This window comes from Vulpes lagopus, chromosome 5, assembly GCF_018345385.1.
Source record: "Vulpes lagopus strain Blue_001 chromosome 5, ASM1834538v1, whole genome shotgun sequence".
Classification (NCBI taxonomy): domain Eukaryota; kingdom Metazoa; phylum Chordata; class Mammalia; order Carnivora; family Canidae; genus Vulpes; species Vulpes lagopus.
In genome coordinates, this window is record NC_054828.1 from 68,697,004 (window position 1) to 68,719,689 (window position 22,686).

At 41.6% G+C, this 22,686-nt stretch overlaps 1 pseudogene; it reads right to left on the minus strand.

The window, feature by feature from the left end:
- Positions 1 to 2,007: 2,007 nt before the first annotated feature.
- Positions 2,008 to 22,686, minus strand: LOC121491799 (annotated as a pseudogene).

Below are 22,686 nucleotides of genomic sequence, written 5' to 3' on the forward strand. Positions count from 1 at the left end.
TTTGGGCTCCATCCACACTGGTCATGGAGCCTACTTCAAAAATAAAAATTACTCATTTATGCGTGCAATTCAGTGGTTTTTAGTAAGGATTGTGCAGCCATCACCACAATCAATTTTAGAATGTTTTTATGAGCCCAAAGAGATACCCTATACCCAATAGCAGTTACTCATTTCTACCCAACCCTCCCCACTCCAACCCAAGATATCCACAAATCTACCTTCTGTCTCTGTTTATCCTGGACATCTAATGTAAATAGAATCACACAATATGTAGCCTTTTGTGTCTGGCTATTTTCACTTACCAGAATGGTTTTAAATTTCATCTATATTGCAGTATGTCTTTCTCTTTACGGCCAAATAATATTCAATTACATGAACATACCACATTTTGTTTATTCATCCATTAGTTGATAGACATTTGTGCTGTTTCCACTTTTTTTTACTACTATGAATGATGCTGTTAGATATTCACATACACATTTTTATATAAATATATGTTTTTATCTTTCTTTAGTACATACCTAGAAGTGGAATTGCTAGATCATGTGGTAACTCTGGAAAACACTTCCTTGAAATGTTAAACAAAGTGGCTCCACTATTTTACAGTCCCACCAGCAAAGTATGAGGGTTCCTATTTCTCCTCATATTCACCAAAATTTGTTATTGTATCTCATTTTTATTTTAGCCATCCTAATGGGTATGAATTGGTATCTCATTGTAGTTTTGATTTGTATTTTCCTAATGACTAATGTCATCTTTTCAAGTGCTTACTGGCCATTTGTGTATCATCTTTGAATAAATTTTCTAATCCCGTGTCCATTTTTTAATTTATTTTTTAAAATATATTATTTATTTATTCATGAGAGACACACAGAGAGAGGCAGAGACACAGGCAGAGGGAGAAGCAGGCTCCATGCAGGGAGCCCAACGTGGGACTCGATCCCTGGTCTCCAGGATCCCACCCCGGGGCTGAAGGTGGCGCTAAACTGCTGAGCAATCGGGACTTCCCCTTGTGTCCATTTTTTAAATTAAGTTATTTATGCATTTAATGTTGACTTGGAATAGTTCCTTATATACTCTGTATGCTAGACCCTTATCAGATATATGATTTACAAATATTTTTTCTCATTCTGAGTTGTCTTGTCACTTTTCCGGAGAGTATCCTTTGAAGAACAGGATTTTCAAATTTTGCTCAATTCTGATTTATAAAATCTTTTTCCGTTTGGTTGCTTACACATTTGGTGTAAAATGCAAGAAGCCATTGCTTAATGCAATGTCACAAAGATTTACACCTATGTTTTTCTTTAAGGATTTTATAGTTTTAGTTTTTTTTTTTTTCTTTTAAAGATTTTATTTATTTATTCAGAGAGAGAGAGAGAGAGAGAGAGGCAGAGTCACAGGTAGAGGGAGAAGCAGGCTCCATGCACGGAGCCCGACGTGGGACTCGATCTCTAGTCTCCAGGATCACACCCCAGGTTGCAGGCGGCGCTAAACCACTGTGCCACCAGGGCTGCCCTAGTTTTAGTTCTTAATATAAAAGCCTTTGACCCATTTTGAGCTAATCCTTATACACAATATAAGGTAGAGGTCCAATTTTTTTTTTTTTTTTTTTTGCATATCTAGTAGTCCCCACATCATTCATTAAAAAGATTATTCTTGGGGATCCCTGGGTGGCTCAGCGGTTTAGCGCCTGCCTTTGGCCTGGGGCATGATCCTGGAGTCCCAGGATCCTGTCCCACATCCGGCTCCCTTCATGGAGCCTGCTTCTCCCTCTGCCTGTGTCTCTGCCTCTCTCTCCTCTCTCTCTCTCTCTCTGTGTGTCTCATGAATAAATAAATAAAATTTAAAAAAAAAGATTATTCTTTCCCCCATTCAACTGTCTTGACACTCTTGTCAGAAATCGATTAACCAAATAGAAAAGTTTATCTCTGGATCTCAATTCTATTCCATTGGTCTCTGTATCTATCCTTATCCCCAGACCACAGTCTTGATTGCTTTACCTCTGTACTAAGTTTCCAAGGATGGAAGGATGGAGGTGCATGTGGCCCCGGTGGGGTAAGCAAGGCTTTTCCGGGCGGAGGTCGTGGAGGCCTCAATCGGGGTGGCAGCTTCAATCACAGCAGCAGCAACAACTGCCCACTTCAGAGGTGGAAGCTGTGACTTCGGAAGCCGGTGGCAGCAGAGGAGGATTTGGACAAGGAGGTGGCCGCCAAAGGCCAACACCAAGGACCTCCGGAACATGGAGTTTTATTAGGAGAGTTCCTGCATCCCCGGGATGATGACATAGTTTGTAAATGTACTACAGATGGAAATAGGTGCCTTATTTCAATGCTCCAGTTTATTTAGAGAACAAAGAACAAATTGGTAAAGTGGATGAAATATTTGGACAACTTAGAGATTTTTATTTTTCCTTTTTTTTTTTTTGTTTGAAGATTTTATTTATTTATTCATGAGAGACACACAGAGAGAGAGAGAGAGAGAGAGAGAGAGAGAGAGAGGAAGAGGCAGAGACACAGGCAGAGGGAGAAGCAGGCTCCATGCAGGGAGCCCGACGTGGGACTCGACCTCAGAACCCTGGAGTCAGGACCTGAGCCAAAGGCACAGGCTTAACTCCTGAGCCACCCAGGTGCCCCAAAACTGCAGAAGTTTTATATAGACCCATGTAAACAGCTGTCACTCAACATCCAGGTGGTTACCTCTTGGAGGTGGTGGTCAGGGAGGTCAAGGAGGAGGTAGCAGAGGTGGTACAGGTGGAGGTTTTAGAAGTGGAAGAGGAGATGGAGGTGGAGGCTTCAGAGGAGGAAGGGGGGTGGTTTCAGTGGGAGAGAACATAGTGTGACAGTTGACAGGGAAACTTCTGCATGATCTACTTCTATGGATCAGAAACTTGTTTCTTGAGCAAGTTTTGAAGAACTGGTCTTTTTATGACAGTGGAACTAAAATGTCAACGCCATGCAAAAATGAGTAAAACAGAATAAGCAATTTTCCTCTAAAAGAGTTCCAACAAATGTTTTAATGCTTTGTACAATGCCTGGAACTCTGTGAGTGCTTAATAAATGGCCAGTTTATTTATTTTTAAAAAGATTTTATTTATTTATATATGAGAGACCAGAGAGAGAGAGAGAGAGAGAGAGGCAGAGACACAGGCAGAGGGAGAAGCAGGCTCCACGCAGGGAGCCTGACACCGGACTCGATCCCCGGACTCCAGGATCACGCCCTGGGCTGAAGGCAGATGCTAAACCGCTGAGCCACCCGGGCAGCCCAAATGGCCAGTTTAAATATACAAACAAAAAACATGGAAGGATGAGTCTTTCTTTCTTTCTTTCTTTCTTTCTTTCTTTCTTTTTTTTTTTTTTTTTTGGATGAGTCTTTCAACTTTTTCTTTTTCAAGATTATTTTGTTATTTTGTCCAGGGGCAGCCAGGGTGGCTCAGCGGTTTTGCTCCACCTTCGGCCCAGGGCATAATCATGGAGGCCTGGGATCAAGTCCCGCGTGGGGCTCCCTGCATGGGGCCTGTTTCTCCCTCTGCCTGTGTCTCTGCCTCTCTCTCTCTCTCTCTCTGTGTGTGTCTCTATGAATAAATAAATAAAATCTTTTTTAAAAAAGATTATTTTGTCTATGCCAGGTGCCATGCATTTTTATATGAATTTTAGGATCTGCTTAGCAATTTCCACAAAAGAGCTAGCTGGAATTTTGATAGGGATTGCACTGAATCTCTGGATCAGTCTTGGATGTATTGCCGTCTCAACAAAATTAAATCATCTAAAAAAATAATAAAAAAATAAATCATCTAATCTATAAACAGGAAATGCCTTTTATTTTTCTTGCTTGATCTGAGTGAAAACCATTATGTCTTTCAGCATTAGTGTGATGTCAGCTGTAACTGTTTCTTAGATGCTCTTCATCATATGGAAGTTCTCTCCTATTTCTAGTTTGAGTGTTTTTATCCTGAAAGTGTTGACTTTTCTCAAATGTTTTTCTGTATCCATTGAGAGTATAATGTGATTTTTTGTCCCTTATTCTACTAATACGGTAAAAACATATTAAATTGAATTTTGGATGTTTGTCTATAGAGACACATTACAGTAAAACTGTCAAAAGCCAAAGACAGGGGCACCCGGGTGGCTCAGTGGTTGAGCATCTGCCTTTGGCTCAGGTCGTGATCCTGGAGACCCTGGATCGAGTCCCGCGTCGGACTTCCTGCATGGAGCCTGCTCCTCCCTCTGCCTGTGTCTCTGCCTCCGTGTGTGTGTGTGTGTGTGTGTGTGTGTGTGTGTGTGTGTGTGGTGTCATGGATAGATGGATAAAATCTTAAAATAAATAAATAAATCCCTTGGGAAAGTCACTTCAGTCAGAGGGAGATGTATAACAACAGTTGTCATCCTTGTCTTCGTCTGTACCTCTGTGATCAGAAGCAGCAATCAGAGATAAGAACAGAGATTACCAACATTTGGAGGAGAGGATCCTTTTTATCCACTCTGGTTCTCATAAGCTGCTCCTAGAACATGCGCATAGCTGCCTGCCGTGGGGCTAGGAGTGGAGGATGGGTAGGTGCTACTATGTTAACAGCTAAAGTTGATCAAAACCAGCTAAAATTTACTCTCCAAGTCTCCTCTTGGAAGTTGCAAGCCTTTCCTCGGCTCCAGAGTTCCAAAATAGTTACATCAGACTGATTTTGCCAGTGCAGCTGCTGCCTAGGTGGAGTGACAGGCCCCTGGTCCATCATCTTCTCAGAATCTTCTGTAGTTTCTTTTTTTTCTTCTGTAGCTTCTTGAACATATGAAATAAAGTTTTAAGTGTTTTAATCTTCGTTTACTAATTCTAACATTTGTATACTTTCTGAATTAGTTTCATTTGATGAATTTTCTTCTCATAATTGGATACTATTTTCTCTTTCTTTGTATGTGCGTTTATTTTCAAATGAGTGCCCGGACATACAGATTTTACTTTGTTGGGTTCTGGATATTTTTCTATTCCTTTTTTTTTTTTTTTTTAATAATTTTTTATTTTTTTTATGATAGTCACACACACAGAGAGAGAGAGGCAGAGACACAGGAAGAGGGAGAAGCAGGCTCCATGCACCGGGAGCCCGACGTGGGATTCGATCCCGGGTCTCCAGGATCGCGCCCTGGGCCAAAGGCAGGCGCCAAACTGCTGCGCCACCCAGGGATCCCTATTTTTCTATTCCTATAAATATTCTTGAGATTTGTTTTGGGGACAGTTACGTTACTTGGAAATAGTTTCATCTTTTCAGGGCTTGCTTTTAAACTTTGTTATATGCCGTCAGAGCAGAGTTTAGTCTAGAACCAATTTTTTCCTACCACCAGGGAAATTTTTTTTTAAATAAAGTAGAAGTTTTATTTTTATTCATACAACAAGTAGCAAGCAGGCTCTGCTTTATGCAATCACTCAGCAGCCCAGGCGAAAGCAACTTAATTCATCTTCTACATATGCTCTCCACAATCTCCTGTGATAGTTCTCCAGAAAACCTCAGTGGGCTTGAGGGAGCACTGCATGTTATAATACATATGCTTAGTATAGTGCCTAACACAGAGTAAGCAATTGATAAATGCTAATGGTTAATATTAGCCATAATTTTGGCTTAGAAACCAAGAGACTTAGAGGTGAATTGAAATAAATGTGAGTCTTCTTAAACCATAAAAGAATATTTTATATATTTATTTTGAGCACAAAAATGAGACAATTAGAACTGAGATAAGAATTATTCTGGGGGATCCCTGGGTGGCTCAGCAGTTTGGCTCCTGCCTTCAGCCCAGGGTGTGATCCTGGAGACCCGGGATCAAGTCCCACCTTGGGCTCCCTGCATAGAGCCTGCTTCTCCCTCTGCCTGTGTCTCTGCCTCTGTGTGTGTATCTGTGTGTGTGTGTGTGTGTGTGTGTGTCTTATGAATAAATAAATAAAATCTTTATTTAAAAAAAAGAATTAAAAAAATTATTCTGGGCAGGGGCACCTGGGTGGCTCAGTCAGTTAAGCATCTGCCTCCGACTCGGGTCATGCATGATACCAGGATCCTGGGATTGAGCCCCACGTGTGACTCCCTGCTCAGCAGGGAACCTGCTTCTTCCTTTCCTTATGCCCCTCCTACTGCTGGTGCTCTATCTGTCAAATAAATAAATAAAATCTTTAAACAACAACAACAAAAGAATTATTCTGGCCAATACCTGTAAGGTGGCTCTGCGGGGGTGTGGTGGTTGTAGGCTGACCATCAGCTGGAAGACAGTTATAATGGGATAGATGAGAAGTGACATCAGAAGGAGCATGGGGAAGAAGAAGGAAACAGCTAATAGACTCTACTCTCTGGAGGTTTGTAGAGTCTAGATCTCTTATATTTCTAGATGTTCTACCTTCAAATATGTGTTTGGTGTCTCTATTCGTCACTGGCAAAAATAAACTATTTCGTTGGTAATCTCAAAATAATTTTTGCTAATATTTGGATTTGATTGCAAAATATCACATGAGAAGGTACCGTAGGAGATCCCCTCAACATTAGATATGTGACTATTTGGAAATCGAGTGAAAATGATTTTGTATTAAGTTCTGCTTGTTATTAAATGACTCTTAAGTTCTTATTTTCTCCCTGTATGCCTCAAAATTATTAATATATTTAGTTACTTCTCTGCTTTGATTTTTTTCCTCTTTTTTTTAAACATTTTTCTTCTTCTTTAGGGTAATTAATCCCAATTTTCTCTGATTTTTATACCAAAAAAAAATGCTCAGGCAAATTTCTAAGTATTGTACCCAGGGAATTACAAGGTCCTCTATTCTGGCAGGTGGGAACACACTATTCCTGGTCTTATGTGAGATTCAGAGGTTACTCTCTTTGTTTCAGGTGATTCTTTACCTGGTTTAAGTGATTTCCTCACATAAATACACTAAACAGGGGCTCCTGGCTGGCTCCGTCAGTAGAGCATGTGACTCTTGATCTCAGGGTCATGAGTTCCAGCCCCATGTTGGATGTAGAGCCTACTTAAAAAAAAGGAAAAAAATAAGCTAACCAGTACTCAGCAGATGATTCAAGAGGAAACTTCAAGGTATCTTTTAAAATCTCTTAGTGTATAGCTCTCTTCGTTCTGTTCCTTTGTCCTGTGCTCTCTAGCCAGCCTGGCCTCCATCTCTTTAACTAAAGATGACTGCCAAGTTCTTTCTAGGTTCTTCTTGTGTATGACCTAGAAATTCTCTCCAAGCAATAAACTGGGAGAATCATAGGGTTTACTTCATTTGTTTCTCATCTTTCAGGAATCACTGCCCATTACTGCATGGTGTCCCATGTCTTGAAAACCATTGCTTCATATATTTAATCAAGTTTTTTAAGGTTAGTTTTGGTTTTTTGGTTTTTTGTTTTGTTTTGTTTTTTCAGTTGAAAAGATCAGATCCCTGTTACTTCATCTTGGCTAGAGCAATGTTCTGGCTTTTTTCCTGAATAGTTCCTTCCTCATCAGTAGTCTACCCAGCAAATTCCACTTGACTCCGCCTCCACAAAGTCTACCCCTGTCTTCTCAGCTAGGCCAGACTGCAGTGCTCTGCTTGGACCCCACTTCACTAGGTTGAGAGTTCATAAAATGCCACGATGACTATAATTCTCACCTTGTTTGTTTCTATGCCTGTTGTCCAATGTCTAAAAACATTTATTTGATATATTTTTTCCCAATTTCTAGTCACTTAAAATAGGAGGGGTTACTCTGTGCCAGTTTCTTTGTTATGTCTAGAAGTGGAAGCCTAACCTTATTAATTTTTTAAAGCTGCCTTACTTGGGGCACCTGGGTGGCTTGGTCGATTAAACATCTGCCTTCAGCTCAGGTCATGATCTTGGGGTCCTGGTATTGAGCCCCACATAGGGCTCTCTGCTCAATGGGGAGTCTGCTTCTCCCTCTGAGTTCTCTCTCCCTCTCTCTCTCTCAAAAAAATTTAAAAATTAAAAAAAAACAAAAAACCTGCCTTGCTTTATGGCATAAACAAGATGTCTCAGGCTCACCTTATACCTTTCCTGCCCCAGATTTTGTATCAATTATTTCTCAAAAAAGCCACTGATTCTTTTCAATGGAGGAAGGTAGAAACAACCAAAACTAAAGTTCTTACTTCATGTATTTGATTTTATCTATTTTCCTCTAAAAAATATTAATTCCTGAAATCGTTAACATATTATTTATTTTATCCTTTGAAATAAAGAAAAATATATAAAAATGGCAATATTAATGTCAACTGAGGCAACCTGCAATATTATTTTCTTTTTCCTGCAATACTCTTTTTGTACAATCTTTGTTAACTCTCTATAAAGCAATAAAGTTCAATTAAGAGGTAAAATTAAAAAAAAAAAAGTGGTATAGTTTTTTTCTTCCCAAGGTGATCCAGGAATAAAATTAGAATTGCAAGGTGTCTGAGTGGCTCAATCTGTTAAGCATCTGCCTTCCGCTGGGGTCATAATCTTTGGGTCCTGGGATGGAGCCCCGCTTCAGGCCCCACACTCAGCAGGGAATCTGTTCTCCTTCTCCCTCTGCCCTTCCCATCGCTCCCGCCCCTCCAGCCCCTGCTCCTGCGCTCCCGCTCCCGCTCCCGCTCGCTCTCTCTCGCAAAAATAAAATCTATTAAAAAATTAGTTGAGATCTTCAGATCCTATTTCTTGTGCAATTTTCCTAATATGTTACTCTGCTCCTACCTGTTTTCTACCTCTATTCAAGTAGAGCTGAGAATTTCTAGCCCGTTGATTAGCCTTTAATAATTATTTCCTTTTATAGACACTGGCCTCTTACTCCTTAGCAATTAGGATTCCCAATCACAGAATGTGGACACAGTTGAGAAAAAGCTCTTATATTTGGTTTTTAGTCTAAAAAGAAATCAATTTTGAGGATGACAGTGAAATCGAGTAAAGTGGGGTGGGGGTGGGGGTGAGGGTGAGGGTGGGGGTGGGTGGCTCAGCGGTTTGGCACCTGCCTTTCGCAGAGGGTGTGATCCTGGAGAACCGGGGTCGAGTCCCACATCGGGCTCCCTGCATGGGGCCTGCTTCTCCCTCTGCCTGTGTCTCGGCCTCTCTGTGTCTCCCATGAGTAGATAAATAAATTTTTTTAAAAAAATATATCGAGTAAAGATATCCTCAAATTTGAAGCAGGTAGAGCTAGGCCCGACCAAATATAAGTAGAAGCTAGTTATGAGAATTTTTATGATTCCAAACATTAGGAGGGATAATAAATAGGAGAGAAGCCTAAAGCTTTACACAGTAGATCATAAACCTAGTTCCTAGGTTTCCTCACTTGCTGACTGATTCTTATTGATTAGCAATTGACAACTGATGCTTAGAGAAAAAAAAATTTTTTAGAGCAAATTTTTAACTTGCTGAAAATCGATGTCTCATGCTGCTTTGGATTTGTTGTATTACAGCTGACCCTTGAACAATGCCAAGCCCACACACAGAAAATCCAAGTATAACTTTTAACTCCCTAAAAACTTAACTACTAATAGCCTAAAGTTGACCAGAAGCCCTACTGATAACATAAACAGTTGATTAACATATAGTTTATATATTATATACTGCATTCTTACAAAAAAATAAGCTAGAAAAGAAAATGAAAATGTTATGAAGAAAATCATAAGGAAGAGACAATATATTTACAGTACTGTGTGAAAAAATCTGCCTGTAAATTGACTCACATAGTTCAAATCTGCTGTTCACATTTCATTCTGTATTATTTCATTTGCTGTATTATTTCATTCCTTGCACTTCATCAAGAGAATTGGTTAAAACAAAGTTAGGAACAATGAAGTTCTGACAGTAACTTCTAAGGAAGAAAAATACATTTTCTAAGAACATTTCAATGGCTATTTAATTTCACTACAGCTTCTCTTCATGGTTCAATGTCTCTAGGGATAAGAAGCTGCATATTGGTGAATTTTTCAAAATTGTTATATAGTTGAATGAACAGACATGTTTAGCATTTTTCCATGTTAGAACCAGAATGAATTAACAAAGAGTCTGCTACATTTGTTTTGTTTTTTTTGTTTTGTTTTTTAAACACTGCTCCCTTATGATAGAAAATTTTCCACGGCAATTAGAAAAAGCACTAAAGTTGCCCAAGCCCTTTTTATCCTGGACATGTTAAAATAGTTCTTTATTTTCTCTCTATATGTAATGTTATGTACATGCAAAAATATCATTATACAAGTCTTTTGTTACTGTTTTTCTTTTTTTAAAAAATATTTTACTTATTGATTCATGAAAGACACAGAGTGAGGCAGAGACATAGGCAGAGGGAGAAGCAGGCTCCCCTCTGGGAGCCCGATGTGGGACTTGATCTAGGACCCCGGGGCCATGCCCTGAGCCAAAGGCAGACGCGCAACCACTGTGCCACCCGGGTGTCCCTGTTACTGTTTTTCAATGCACATACAGATTTCTTGAAGAACAGCCTTGTCAAAAGGCTTAAACATTTTTCTGCATGTTTTCTTATTCAATCTTCTTATTCAATCTTTCTTATTATTCAATATTTCTTATTATTTCGTAGAAATATATTCAAAGTAACCAGTATCTCTCTTTTCATTTTTTGTTTAAGATTTTATTTATTGGGATCCCTGGGTGGCGCAGCGGTTTGGCGCCTGCCTTTGGCCCAGGGCGTGATCCTGGAGACCCGGGATCGAATCCCACGTCGGGCTCCCGGTGCATGGAGCCTGCTTCTCCCTCTGCCTGTGTCTCTGCCTCTCTCTCTGTCTCTCTGTGACTATCATAAATAAATAAAAAAAAAAATTAAAAAAAATTAAAAAAAAAAGATTTTATTTATTTATTCATGAGACACACACAGAGAGAAGCAGAGACACAGGCAGAGGGAGAAGCAGGGAGCCCGACATGGGACAGATTTTAAATAAAATCTTTAAAAAATAAAACAATAAATGATAGTGATTTATGTTCTTTTTACGATTTATTTATTTATTTATGAGAGAGAGAGAGAGAGAGAGAGAGAGAGATTGAGGCAGAGACACAGGCAGAGGGAGAAGCAGGCTCCATGCCAAGAGCCCGACGTGGGACTTGATCTCGGGACTCCAGGATCGCGGCCTGGGCCAAAGGCAGGCGCTAAACTGCTGAGCCACCCAGGGATCCCCAGGGATTTATTTTCTTAATATTCAGCCACTCTTGCATTCCAGAAATAAACTTTACTTAGTTGTAGGGTATTATTCTTTTGTACATTGATGAATTCTCTTTGCTAATATGTTATTTAGAAGAACTGCCCCTCCAAGTAGGAACTCTCTCTCGTGGTTAAATAGTAAGATTACCAACAGTGTAAAAAAAAAAAATTACCAACAGCGTGTTGATTGCAAATAAGAGAACAGTGATAGAGATGGTGAATTTTCCAAACCAGAATCTGCAACAGCAGGACCCAGGGATCCAGCCACCAAGATAGGGCAGCTCCACAGTAAGTAATGGAGCGAGGGGGCAGGGCTGCTCCCTCCTTTTTGACAGAATCAGCTTCTTCCTTGCCACCAGCATCTCACAGAAAGAGCCTATCCTCACAGGATCCTGAATGAATTTGACCCACTTTTCTTCGCCTGCATAGGAGCCGAAGCCAGGTACACCCCCTGCCATCTGCCTTCATTTTGCAGACTTTGATGAGCTGCCCCCACGTTGTTGGTGATGCAAAGCTCAAAGTGGTTTGGTTTCTGAGGCTTGTCAACATCTTGGATGTTCAGATTATTCACAGGGATGATTCCTCCCAGGCCCTTGTCTGTCATGTTCTCAAAATGGTAGAGGCAGTTGTCTGTGACAATAAAGCAGCGCCAGTTCCACACCTTCACCTGGCCTCCTCCAAGCTTAAGGAGCCAGGCCTCCACGTCCAGGCTGAAGAAGGTATGGGTCTGACCATTCCCATCATCCTCAGGAATACTGAAGAGCTCATTTCAGATGCTGTCGTAGAGGTTTCTGAGCAGCTCCTCAGGCAGTTCCCACCCTCACTGATGCTTTGATTCATGGCCCCAAAGAGCTCCAGGCCCAGCTTGTCCCAGACACTGGGATTGTGAAGGCCGGCGTTCAGCATGATCAGGTGAAGGATAGCACCTCACATACACCTGTAGACTAGAAAACCCTGGGGTTGCACAGGCAGTATCACTGGGCAAAGGCTCCTGTCATCTATGGCCAGTCTTCTGGGCCTCTTTGGGGAGGCAGAAAGCTCCAGAGTAACTGACTGAGGGTCTGTACTAGACTGAGGTTTGTGGGCTCCTACAGACCTACAAAGGCATGGAGCATTGGCAGGTTTAGCTCTTTCCTTGCCCCAAGGAAGCCCCCATAGCTGTGTTGTTCAGGCTCTTGCCCTGGTACAGGAAATGAGCATGTTCTGGAGAAGTTCCTTCTCCACCAAGAACTAGATCCTCTTCTGGGGCACATGTTGAAGTTCTTGCTGCCCATTGCTACCTTTTAGTTCTGTTGCAAGGTTTTAACTGCCTTCTTGGGCTTCCAGACCTTCCACCTTGTCAATGGCCTCACTGAGAGCCTCCACACGCACTGGATCTCCACCAGCAACTCCAGCTTCCGCCGCCGTGTGTTTTCTGGCTCCGTCAGCTCCTCCGGAGTCAGGTGTTGGGGGGCTCACTGGCACCCTCCATAGCAGATGGGGAGGCTGCAGGGAGTCCGCGCAGGCCTGCGGATCTGGCCTGGATCCTCATTGGCCCATGGGCCGGGTGAACCACTCACAGTCTCCAGGTGCCACAGCCTCCCTGTCGGTGCCCGTCTGCAGGCTGAGGTCTCTCTAGCCTCTCCCCCTCCCCGCCCATAGGGAGTTCTGCATCTGGCCGCCAGTTTTCTCTTTATAAAAAACAAAAAACCTATAGCAAGATATAGTGGAGAAGATGGAATCACGTGATGTAACAAAAAGAACATAACTTTATAAATTAGAAGATGACATTTAGTGTTAAATACTTACTAGTAAACCAAAACAAAATAATTTTAAAAATCTCTAGGCACTGGGATGCCTGGTGGCTCAGCAGTTGAGTCTCTGCCTTGAACTCAGGGTGTGATCCTGGGATCAGGGATCGAGTCCCGCATCAGGCTCCCTGCAAGGAGCCTGCTTCTCCCTCTGCCTGTGTCTCTGCCTCTCTGTCTGTCTCTCATAAATAAATAAATGAATCTTAAAAAAAAAAATCTAAGCACTATGTTCTATGATTCCACCATGCTTTGGCATGAAGTTTTAAACAAGATAAATGCAGTAATAGAACAAAATTAGGATTTTATTACCCTTAGAATTGGCATCAGGCAACCACAAACCTTCCACCACAATGTCAAGACACTGAACCTTTTATATACATGTCAGGCTCCATCCCTAAGGACATAGGTTATAGGTCTTGAAAGATTTAAACTAAAATGCTTGGCAGGCTGGGTGGCTCAGCGGATTAGCACTGCCTTGAGCCCAGGGTGTGATCCTGGAGGCCTGGGATCAAATCCCACGTCGGGCTCACTGCATGGAGCCTGCTTCTCCTTCTGCCTGTGTCTTTGCCCCTCTTTGTGTGTCTCTCATGAAAAATGAATAAAATTTTAAAAAATGAAATGCTTTTGTGTTTTATCATTTCATGTACCATTATCAATTCATATAAGCATGAAAAGCATTTGATTATTTTATCTAATCCACAGCACCACTATTTTCAGCAATAATCCCTAACTTTGGGGCACCTGGGTGGCTCAGTTGGTTGGGCATCTGCCTTCAGCTCAGGTCATGATCTCAGGGTTCTGGGATCGAGCCCCGCGTCGGGCTTTCTGCTCAGCCAGGAGTCAACTCTCTCTCCCTCTGCTGCTCTCATAATGCTCACTCTGTCTCTCAAATAAATAAAATATTTTAAAAAAAAATCCCTAACATCTACTCTTCCAACTAACAATCTATTAATTTCTCCAATATAAATTAATTTCTGTCATTCATTGGTTTAATAAGTAAAACATCTAATGTTGATTAGAGTTGAAATGACTGAAGTGCTTCTAGCAATTCCTCTGGTGTCTGAATTCCCAATTAGAATGCTAGCTGCACCTAGAGGATAATTCTAACCTAACAAACCCATAATATTTTACTCTCTACACTGGAATAGTTTAATTAATAGATATTGTAACACCAGATTCAAATACTAATTCTGACACTTAATAGCTATGTGATATTGGGCATGAATGTAATTTGATCCCCCTAAGACCCAGTTTCTTACATGTCTACTGGGGATAATACCCAGTAGAATGGTGAGAATTATAATATAATGAATATAAAAAGGCAATATAAACTCTGAAATAGTCTACAAATTTTAGGCATTATTATTGGATAATAATACCTCAAATAGAAGTTGGGTTCTGTTGAGTTCCTTTGAGGATTTGTTCATGATATGGAAGGTTAGGGGATCTCTAATGTTCATCTATTGTAAATATTATAGTTTTGATGTTCTCTTTGCTTGTCTATGAAGCAAGGAGAAAAGCAAAATGAGTAAGTTATGAGGTCCTTAACCCAGAAGGTCAAAATAATTGCCTTACTCTGGCACAGGGGCCATAACCCTCATTGACAGTATTCTTTCTAGTGGAAGATTCTCTATCATATGAGGGCAGACCTAATAGATTTAATAAGAATAACTAATATTTATTCAGTGTTGACTCTCTTCCAGGCAATGTGCCAAGTATATTATCTAATTTAATCCCCATAATAAGCCAATAAAATAGGTATTTTTTTTTTAATTTTTTTTTTATGATAGTCACAGAGAGAGAGAGAGAGAGGCAGAGACATAGGCAGAGGGAGAAGCAGGCTCCATGCACCGGGAGCCCGACGTGGGATTCGATCCCGGGTCTCCAAGATCGCGCGCCCTGGGCCAAAGGCAGGCGCCAAACTGCTGCGCCACCCAGGGATCCCAGGTATTTTTTTAAAGATTTATTTATTTATGATAGAGAGAGAGAGGCAGAGACACAGGAGGAGGGAGAAGCAGGCTCCATGCGGGAGCCCACGCAGGACTCAATCCCAGGACTCCAGGATCGCGCCCCGGGCCAAAGGCAGGAGCCAAACCGCTGAGCCACCCAGGGATCCCCGAATAGGTATTGTTTTTAAGTCCATTTTAAAATAAGGAAACTAGGGCACCTGGGTGGCTCAGTTGGTAGAACGTGTGACCTTTGGTTGTGAGTTCAAGCCCCACATTGGGCATAGAGCCTACTTAAAAAAAAAAAAATGAGGAGACTAAGGCTCAGGGAAATGAGGTAACTGCCCAAGTGGTGGTTCAAGGATTTGAACTCAAGCAGTTGTTCTTTTTTTTTTTTCTTTTTAAGATTTTATTTATTCATGAGACACAGAGAGAGAGAGGCAGAGACACAGGCAGAGGGAGAAGCAGGCTCCATGCAGGGAGCCCGACATGGGATTCGATCATGGGACTCCAGGATCCCTCCCTAGGCCAAAGGCAGTGCTAAAGCACTGAGCCACCGGGGCTGCCCTCCAAGCAGTTGTTCTTAACCTATCTTCTAAATTCAACAGTTCATATATAAATACTATATCTATATTTTGTATGACTGTCTATTTGAATTTTCCTTAACATTCTAGGCTTAAGAACAGGAGGGCAGGGACACGTGGGTGGCTCAGCGGTTTAGCGCCTGCCTTCTGCCCAGGGCTTGATCCTGGAGACCCGGGATCGAGTCCCACATCAGACTCCCTGCATGAAGCCTGTTTCTCTCTCTGCCTATGTCTCTGCCTCTCTCTCTCTCTCTCTCTCTCTTTCTCTCTCTGTCTCTCATGAATAAATAAATATAATCTTAAAAAAAAAAAAGAACAAGAAGGCAGACAAAATGCATGATGTTTCCTTCCTTCACTAAGAACAAACATATTCATTCATTTGTACTTTCAGTTAGTTTTCCTGGGGAAATTCAGCTGACCACAAAAGCATTGTAGAAGCACACCTATATTGTTTTTTCTCTGTTTCATCTCATATTTCTCCTCTTTTCTCAACTAAAGTTCTTTTCTGTCTCTTTAGTCTTCTCTTTTCCCATGTGTGATAGATTGTCTGCAAAGGTGACTACCAATATAGTTCCTGCCATTCCTATTCTTCTCATCAAGAGGTTGCATTTATTTATTTATTTATTTATTTATTTATTTAGAGGTTGCATTTATTTCCCCAACCCTTGAATCTGGACTGGCCTTGCTACTTGCTTTAACCGTGAGAATATAGTGGAAATAAAACTGTGACAATTTGAAAGTTAGGACTTTTTTTTTTTAAGATTTTATTTATTTGTTGAGACAGAGAGAGAGGCAGAGGGAGAAGCAGGCTCCATGCAGGGAGCCTGATGTGGGACTCAATCCCAGGTCCCCAGGATCACACCCCAGGCTGTAGGCAGCACCAAACCACTGCACCACCAGGGCTGCCCTGAAAGTCAGGACTTAAGAGACTTGGTAGTTTTCACTTTTCACCTTCTTGGAGCCTTGTAGAGAAGTCCAGCTATCCTGCTGGAGAGATTAGGTGGAGAGAAAAGTTCCAGCCAATAGCAAGAACCTACTGACCAATGTGTGAGCCATATTGTATCACTCACACATTGTATGAGGTTCACTTTTCTCATATTTTACTCATGGCATGTTATTAAATTTGACATCCCATTCCCCTTAAGCCCAATAGACAAAGGAGGCCCCAAAGTATTAGGGGGAGAAAAATTCACCTTATTTTATTTATTTTTAAATAGGTTCCACACCCAGTCTTCGTCAAGACTCTAGATGACTGTCATATGAGTAAACCCAGCTGATAACACATAGAGCAGAAAAGTCACATAGTTGTAGCCAGCCAACACACAAAATAACAATAATAAATTGTTGTTTAAAGCCACTTTGTGGTGGTTTGTTATGCTGCAAAAGCTACTGAACTGCAACATGATGGCTAGAAACATTTCGATAGAAAGGCCAGTCACATCACTTGGAGATATCTTCAGTTAAAGAGATGACTGTTTTTGTGATCTACAAAAGAGCATGAAGCAGTGAAGTAAAATGTGTGGCTGATTTGGGCCTGTCATACCCATTTCTGGATCGACTAGCATAAAGAAAAGAAAACTAGGGCAGCCTGGGTGGCTCAGCGGATTAGCGCCACCTTCAGCCCAGGGCCTGATCCTGGAGACCTGGGCTGAAGGTCTCCCTGCATGGAGCCTGCTTCTCCCTCTGCCTGTGTCTCTGCCTCTCTCTTTCTCTCTGTGTCTCTCATGAATAAATAAAATACTTAAAAAAAAAAAGAAAGAAAAGAAAACTAGATACTAAAGTCTTTTATTTTTTTTCTGACCACATATAAGAAAACATGAAAATGTCTCATTTTGCCCAATATTCCATCTATTGGACTTGAGCCAAACAGGAAAACAGGTTGTCTGACATAAACATTCTTACTCCTTGAATTTGGCTTTAAGGTGCAAAGAGGCTGCTTCCTTCCTCTGAGAGTTAGAAGCCTACACTTACACTTACAGGATGGAGTATATACCAAAATATCAAGCTTCTTAGAAGCTGCATTTAGAACTGCAGTCAATTCCCAATTGTCCACATAATGGAAGTTAAAGCCAGGAAAATATAATTTAAAACTTATCTGAGGAAAATGTTTTTATTTTGGAATATCCTGAGGTTCACTTTTCTCATATTTTACTCATGGCATGTTATTAAATTTGACATCCCATTCCCCTTAAGCCCAATAGACAAAGGAGGCCCCAAAGTATTAGGGGGAGAAAAATTCACCTTATTTTATTTATTTTTAAATAGGTTCCACACCCAGTATGGAGCTCAACACGGGGCCCCGAACTCATGACCCTGAGTTGAAGACCTGAGTTTATATCAAGAGTTAGATGCTCAGGGATCCCTGGGTGGTGCAGCGGTTTGGCGCCTGCCTTTGGCCCAGGGCGCGATCCTGGAGACCCGGGATGGAATCCCACGTTGGGCTCCCGGTGCATGGAGCCTGCTTCTCCCTCTGCCTATGTCTCTGCCTCTCTCTCTCTCTCTGTGTGACTATCATAAATAAATTAAAAAATTTAAAAAATTAAAAAAAAAAGATTTAGATGCTCAGACGTGATCCTGGAGTCCCAGGATCGAGTCCCACATCGGGCTCGGGCTCCCTGCAGGGAGCCTGCTTCTCCCTCTGCCTCTCTCTCTCTCTCTGTGTCTCTCATGAATAAATAAATAAAATCTTTAAAAATAAATTTGTTTCAACAATAAAATTTAAGCACTGAGTACCAACTTTATTAGCAATCTATCTCATGATTTAGATTGTGACAAAATCAAGATACAAAATTCCTCTCTTCCGGCAGCCCCAATGGAGCAGAGGTTTAGCGCCGCCTGCAGCCCGGGGTGTGGTCCTGGAGGCCCGGGATCGAGTCCCACCTCGGGCTCCCTGCATGGAGCCTGCTTCTCCCTCTGCCTGTGTCTCTGCCTCTCTCTCTGTCTGAATTAAAAAAAAGAAAAAAAAATTCCTCTCTTCTTCCTCTCCCCTACTCACAATTATCAGAGAAAAGGAATGTAAGAAATTGAGAGTTGTTTCTCATGAAGTAGCGGAAAGGAGGCTAAAGGAAAGGAAAACCAAAAGGTGATCTTTAAATACAAAGGAGAAGAAGCATTGACTTTCTTACCAAAGACAAATGTGAAGGGGAGAAATGGTGATGGAAGTAGGTAGATTCAAATGGTTCTTTTTAAAAAATGGATTCTCACTTCTGTGAGGGAGTTAAAGTAGGCTTAGGAAAATGTGTGAGAATTACTTTCTTGATTTCTTCATGTGTAAGAACTGTTATAGATAGATAGATAGATAGATAGATAGATAGATAGATAGATAATGTGAAAAATTTTATACATAAAGTAAAAAGATTAGTGCAATGAATAGCTATATTCCTTTCCAGAGTCAACAACTATTATTTTGCCATATTTGTTTATTTGCTGAACTTTTTTTAAAAAAGATTTTATTTATTTATTCATAGAGAGAGAGAGGCAGAGACACAGGCAGAGGGAGAAGCAGGCTCCATGCAGGGAGCTCGATGTGGGACTCGATTCCGGGTCTCCAGGATCACATCCCAGGCTGCAAGCGGCGCCAAACTGCTGCGCCACCGGGGCTGCCCTGAACAATTTAAAAATATATATATATATATATATATACATATATATATATAATTTATTTATTTATTCATGAGAGAGAGAGAGAGAGAGAGGCAGAGACACAGGCAGAGGGAGAAGCAAGCTCCCAGTAAGGAGCCTGACGCAGGACTCGATCACAGGACCCCGGGATCCCGCCCTGAGCCAAAGGAAGACGCTCACCCACTGAGCCACTCAGGTGTCTCACCCTTTCTTTCTTTCTTTTTTTTAAATTTTTATTTATGATAGTCTCACACACACACACACACACAGAGAGAGAGAGAGGCAGAGACATAGGCAGAGAGAGAAGCAGGCTCCATGCACCGGGAGCCCGACATGGGATTCGATCCCGGGTCTCCAGGATCGCGCCCTGGGCCAAAGGCAGGTGCTAAACCGCTGTGCCACCCAGGGATCCCACTGCGCCACCCAGGGATCCCTCACCCTTTCTTTCTTAAAAACTCTTTCTTTGCTCTCACTCTTGTACCAGGAAGGGTGAAGAACATCAAATACTGAACACCGATAACTTCTAGCTGTCACAGGTATCTGCAGAATAGAGAACCTGGAGAAAGCCATAAAGAAGGGACCTAGAAACGAAGTAGCTGAAGTTCTCACAAGCCTCGGCCCCTAAGTCCCGCAAAGCTCCTCCTTCTGCTGTGCCTTCTCCTCCCCCTTGCAAACAAAAAATATAATCACATTTTGAAGTTTTATAGTGGTTCTCCCAACCTCCATCTCAGGGAGGGGCCGTGTAACCACCTAGGAATTACAATATGGTCTGTACTAAAGCTGCCACAGAGGGCCGTCTGGGGGGCCGCCTGGGGCCCAGGGATGGAGTCCCACATCGAGCTCCCTGCATGGAGCCTGCTTCTCCCTCTGCCTGTGACTCTGCCTTTCTCTCTGTGTGTCTCTCATGGATGGATGAATGAATGGAATCTTTAAAAGAGAGAGAGAGAGAAAAAACTCTGCGTAGGGCCCAGAGAAGAGGGAATAGGGACCTGACTCCTTAGGATTTTCTCTAAGATTAAAAAATGAGGTAAAGATAGTGGACAAGATTACTCTTTTCAAAAATATTGTGCATTTGATGGTAGGTCCCTACTGTTATGTCTTCTCAGGAACCTTTGGATTATATATAACAGTAATAGATGACAGCACCCTCAAAACCTCAGTAGTGTGCTGTTGGGATGGAGATATAAAGATAAATTTGTCACCCTGCCTCGAGGAATTCAAGAGTTTTTGCTTGGTTTGGTTTGGAGGCAGGTACTTAAGACAAGTACATTAATAACATTAGTAGCTGCTAATACAAGTTGGGTTTTTTAAAAGATTTTATTTATTCATGAGACAGAGACATAGGCAGAGGGAGAAGCAGGCTTCCTGTGGGTAGCCTGATGTGGAACTCCATCCCAAGACCCCAGGATCATGATCTGAGCCTAAGGCAGACACTCAACCACTGCACCACTTGGGTGCTTTTTTAATTTCTAAATTAAAGTTTTTAATTTGTAAATATACATATGCATATACAGTCAATCTTCATTATTCACGGATTCCACATCTGTGAATTCATGATCATCCACAGACATGCAGAGCAGTGAAAAAGTTCCCTGATGTGCACATACTGAGCTGTGGCACAGTTGTTTTGTTTCAGATCTCAGACTGCAAACATGTTTTTGTGGTATAGTCACACATTTTTTGCATTCTTTTATTGCAGTTTAAAGAAGCCTTCACGTGTATTGAAGTGATGTGTAGCTTTCCTAGGTGCAAGAAGGCTGTGACATACCTTCTGGAGAAAATACAGGTGTTAGATAAGCTTTGTTCAGGCATGAGTTATAGCGCTGTTGGTTGTGAGTTCAATGTTAATGAGTCAACAGTATATATATATTTTTTAAGATTTTATTTATTTAGGGGATCCCTGGGTGGCGCAGTGGTTTGGCGCCTGCCTTTGGCCCAGGGCGCGATCCTGGGCCAGGATCGAATCCCACGTCGGGCTCCCGGTGCATGGAGCCTGCTTCTCCCTCTGGCTGTGTCTCTGCTTCTCTCTCTCTCTGTGACTATCATGAATAAAGAAAAAAATATTTTAAAAAAAGATTTTATTTATTCATAGAGACAGAGAGGGAGAGGCAGAGACACAGGCAGAGGGAGAAGCAGGCATCATACAGAGAGCCTGACGTGGGACTCCATTCAGGGTCTCCAGGATCACGCCCTGGGCTGTAGGTGGCGCTAAACCTCTGAGCCGCCAGGGTTGCCCTAAACTGTCTTTTTTTTTTTTTTTTTTTTAATTTATTTATTCATGAGAGACACACACAGAGAGAGGCAGAGACAGGCAGAGGGAGAAGCAGGCTCCATGCAGGGAGCCCAACGTGGGACCCAATCCCATACCCCAGGATCACACCTTGAGTCAAAGGCAGATGTTCAACTGCTGAGCCACCCAGGCGTCCCAAACTAAGTGTCTTTAAACAGAAACACATATAAAACAAGATCATGTACCAATCAGTAATGAAAATGTGACTAGAAGGTTTTATCTTGTTTTTTAGACTTTTATTTATTCATGAGAGACAGAGAAAGAGGAAAAGACAGAGGCAGAAGCAGGCTCCATGCAGGGAGCTGGATGTAGGACCTGATCCCAGAATTACAGGATCACACCCTGAGCAGAAGGCAGACACACTTAACCTGCTGAGCCACCCAGGCATCTGTCTAGAAGCTTTTAGAAACCTAACCTGTATTTCTCCTAGGAGCAATGGTTCAGTTTTCACTAAATCAGTGTTTGTGGTGACTTTACAGAACATAACTACTATAAATAATGAGAATCCTTATTGTATATATATATAAACTATATATAATATATATATATCCCCAATAAGTTATTGTGATTAATCCTTATTGTTTATATATAAATAAACTATATGTATAATATATATATATATATATATATACACCCATTAAGTTATTGTGATTAAGAACGTTTAGCCACTACTAGTGATGGAAAGGAGCTCTGAGAATAGAACTTGGGAAATCCCCTATATTTAGAGGACAGCAGTCTGTGAAGGACAGAGAAAGGTCAGTCAGTCAGAGATTGATAAGAACCAAGAGAAAGCCATTTCAAGAAACAGGAATGGTGGGTAGACTATGTCAAATGCTTCAAAAGATCCAGAATGGGGACTTACCAAAAGTCTTTGAATATGGCTATTGACAGATCTTACTTTTTTTTATAATGGAAACTGTGCCAAATGTGGGGCTGGAACTCAAGACCCTGTGATCAAGAATCTCAAGCTCTGACTGAGCTAGCCAGGGGGAGGGCAGAGGGAGAACAGTGAATCTCAAGCCGATTCTACACAGAGGGCAGGGCCTGAGGGGGGCTCGATCTCATGACCTTGAGACCACAACTTGAGCCAAAACCAAGAGTGAGACTTAACCAAGCAAGCCAGCCAGGTGGCCACCCCCCATCTTAAAAAAAAAAGAAAGGTATAATATGTAAACATAACAAAGTACCATAAACTACGTGGCTTATAAGCAGAAATTTCTCACAGTTCTGGAAGGTGGAAGTCTGAGATCAGGTTACCAGCACCGTTAGATTCTGCTGAGGACTCTCTTCCAGGTTGCAGACTGCCAACTTTATGTTGTATTCTTGCAT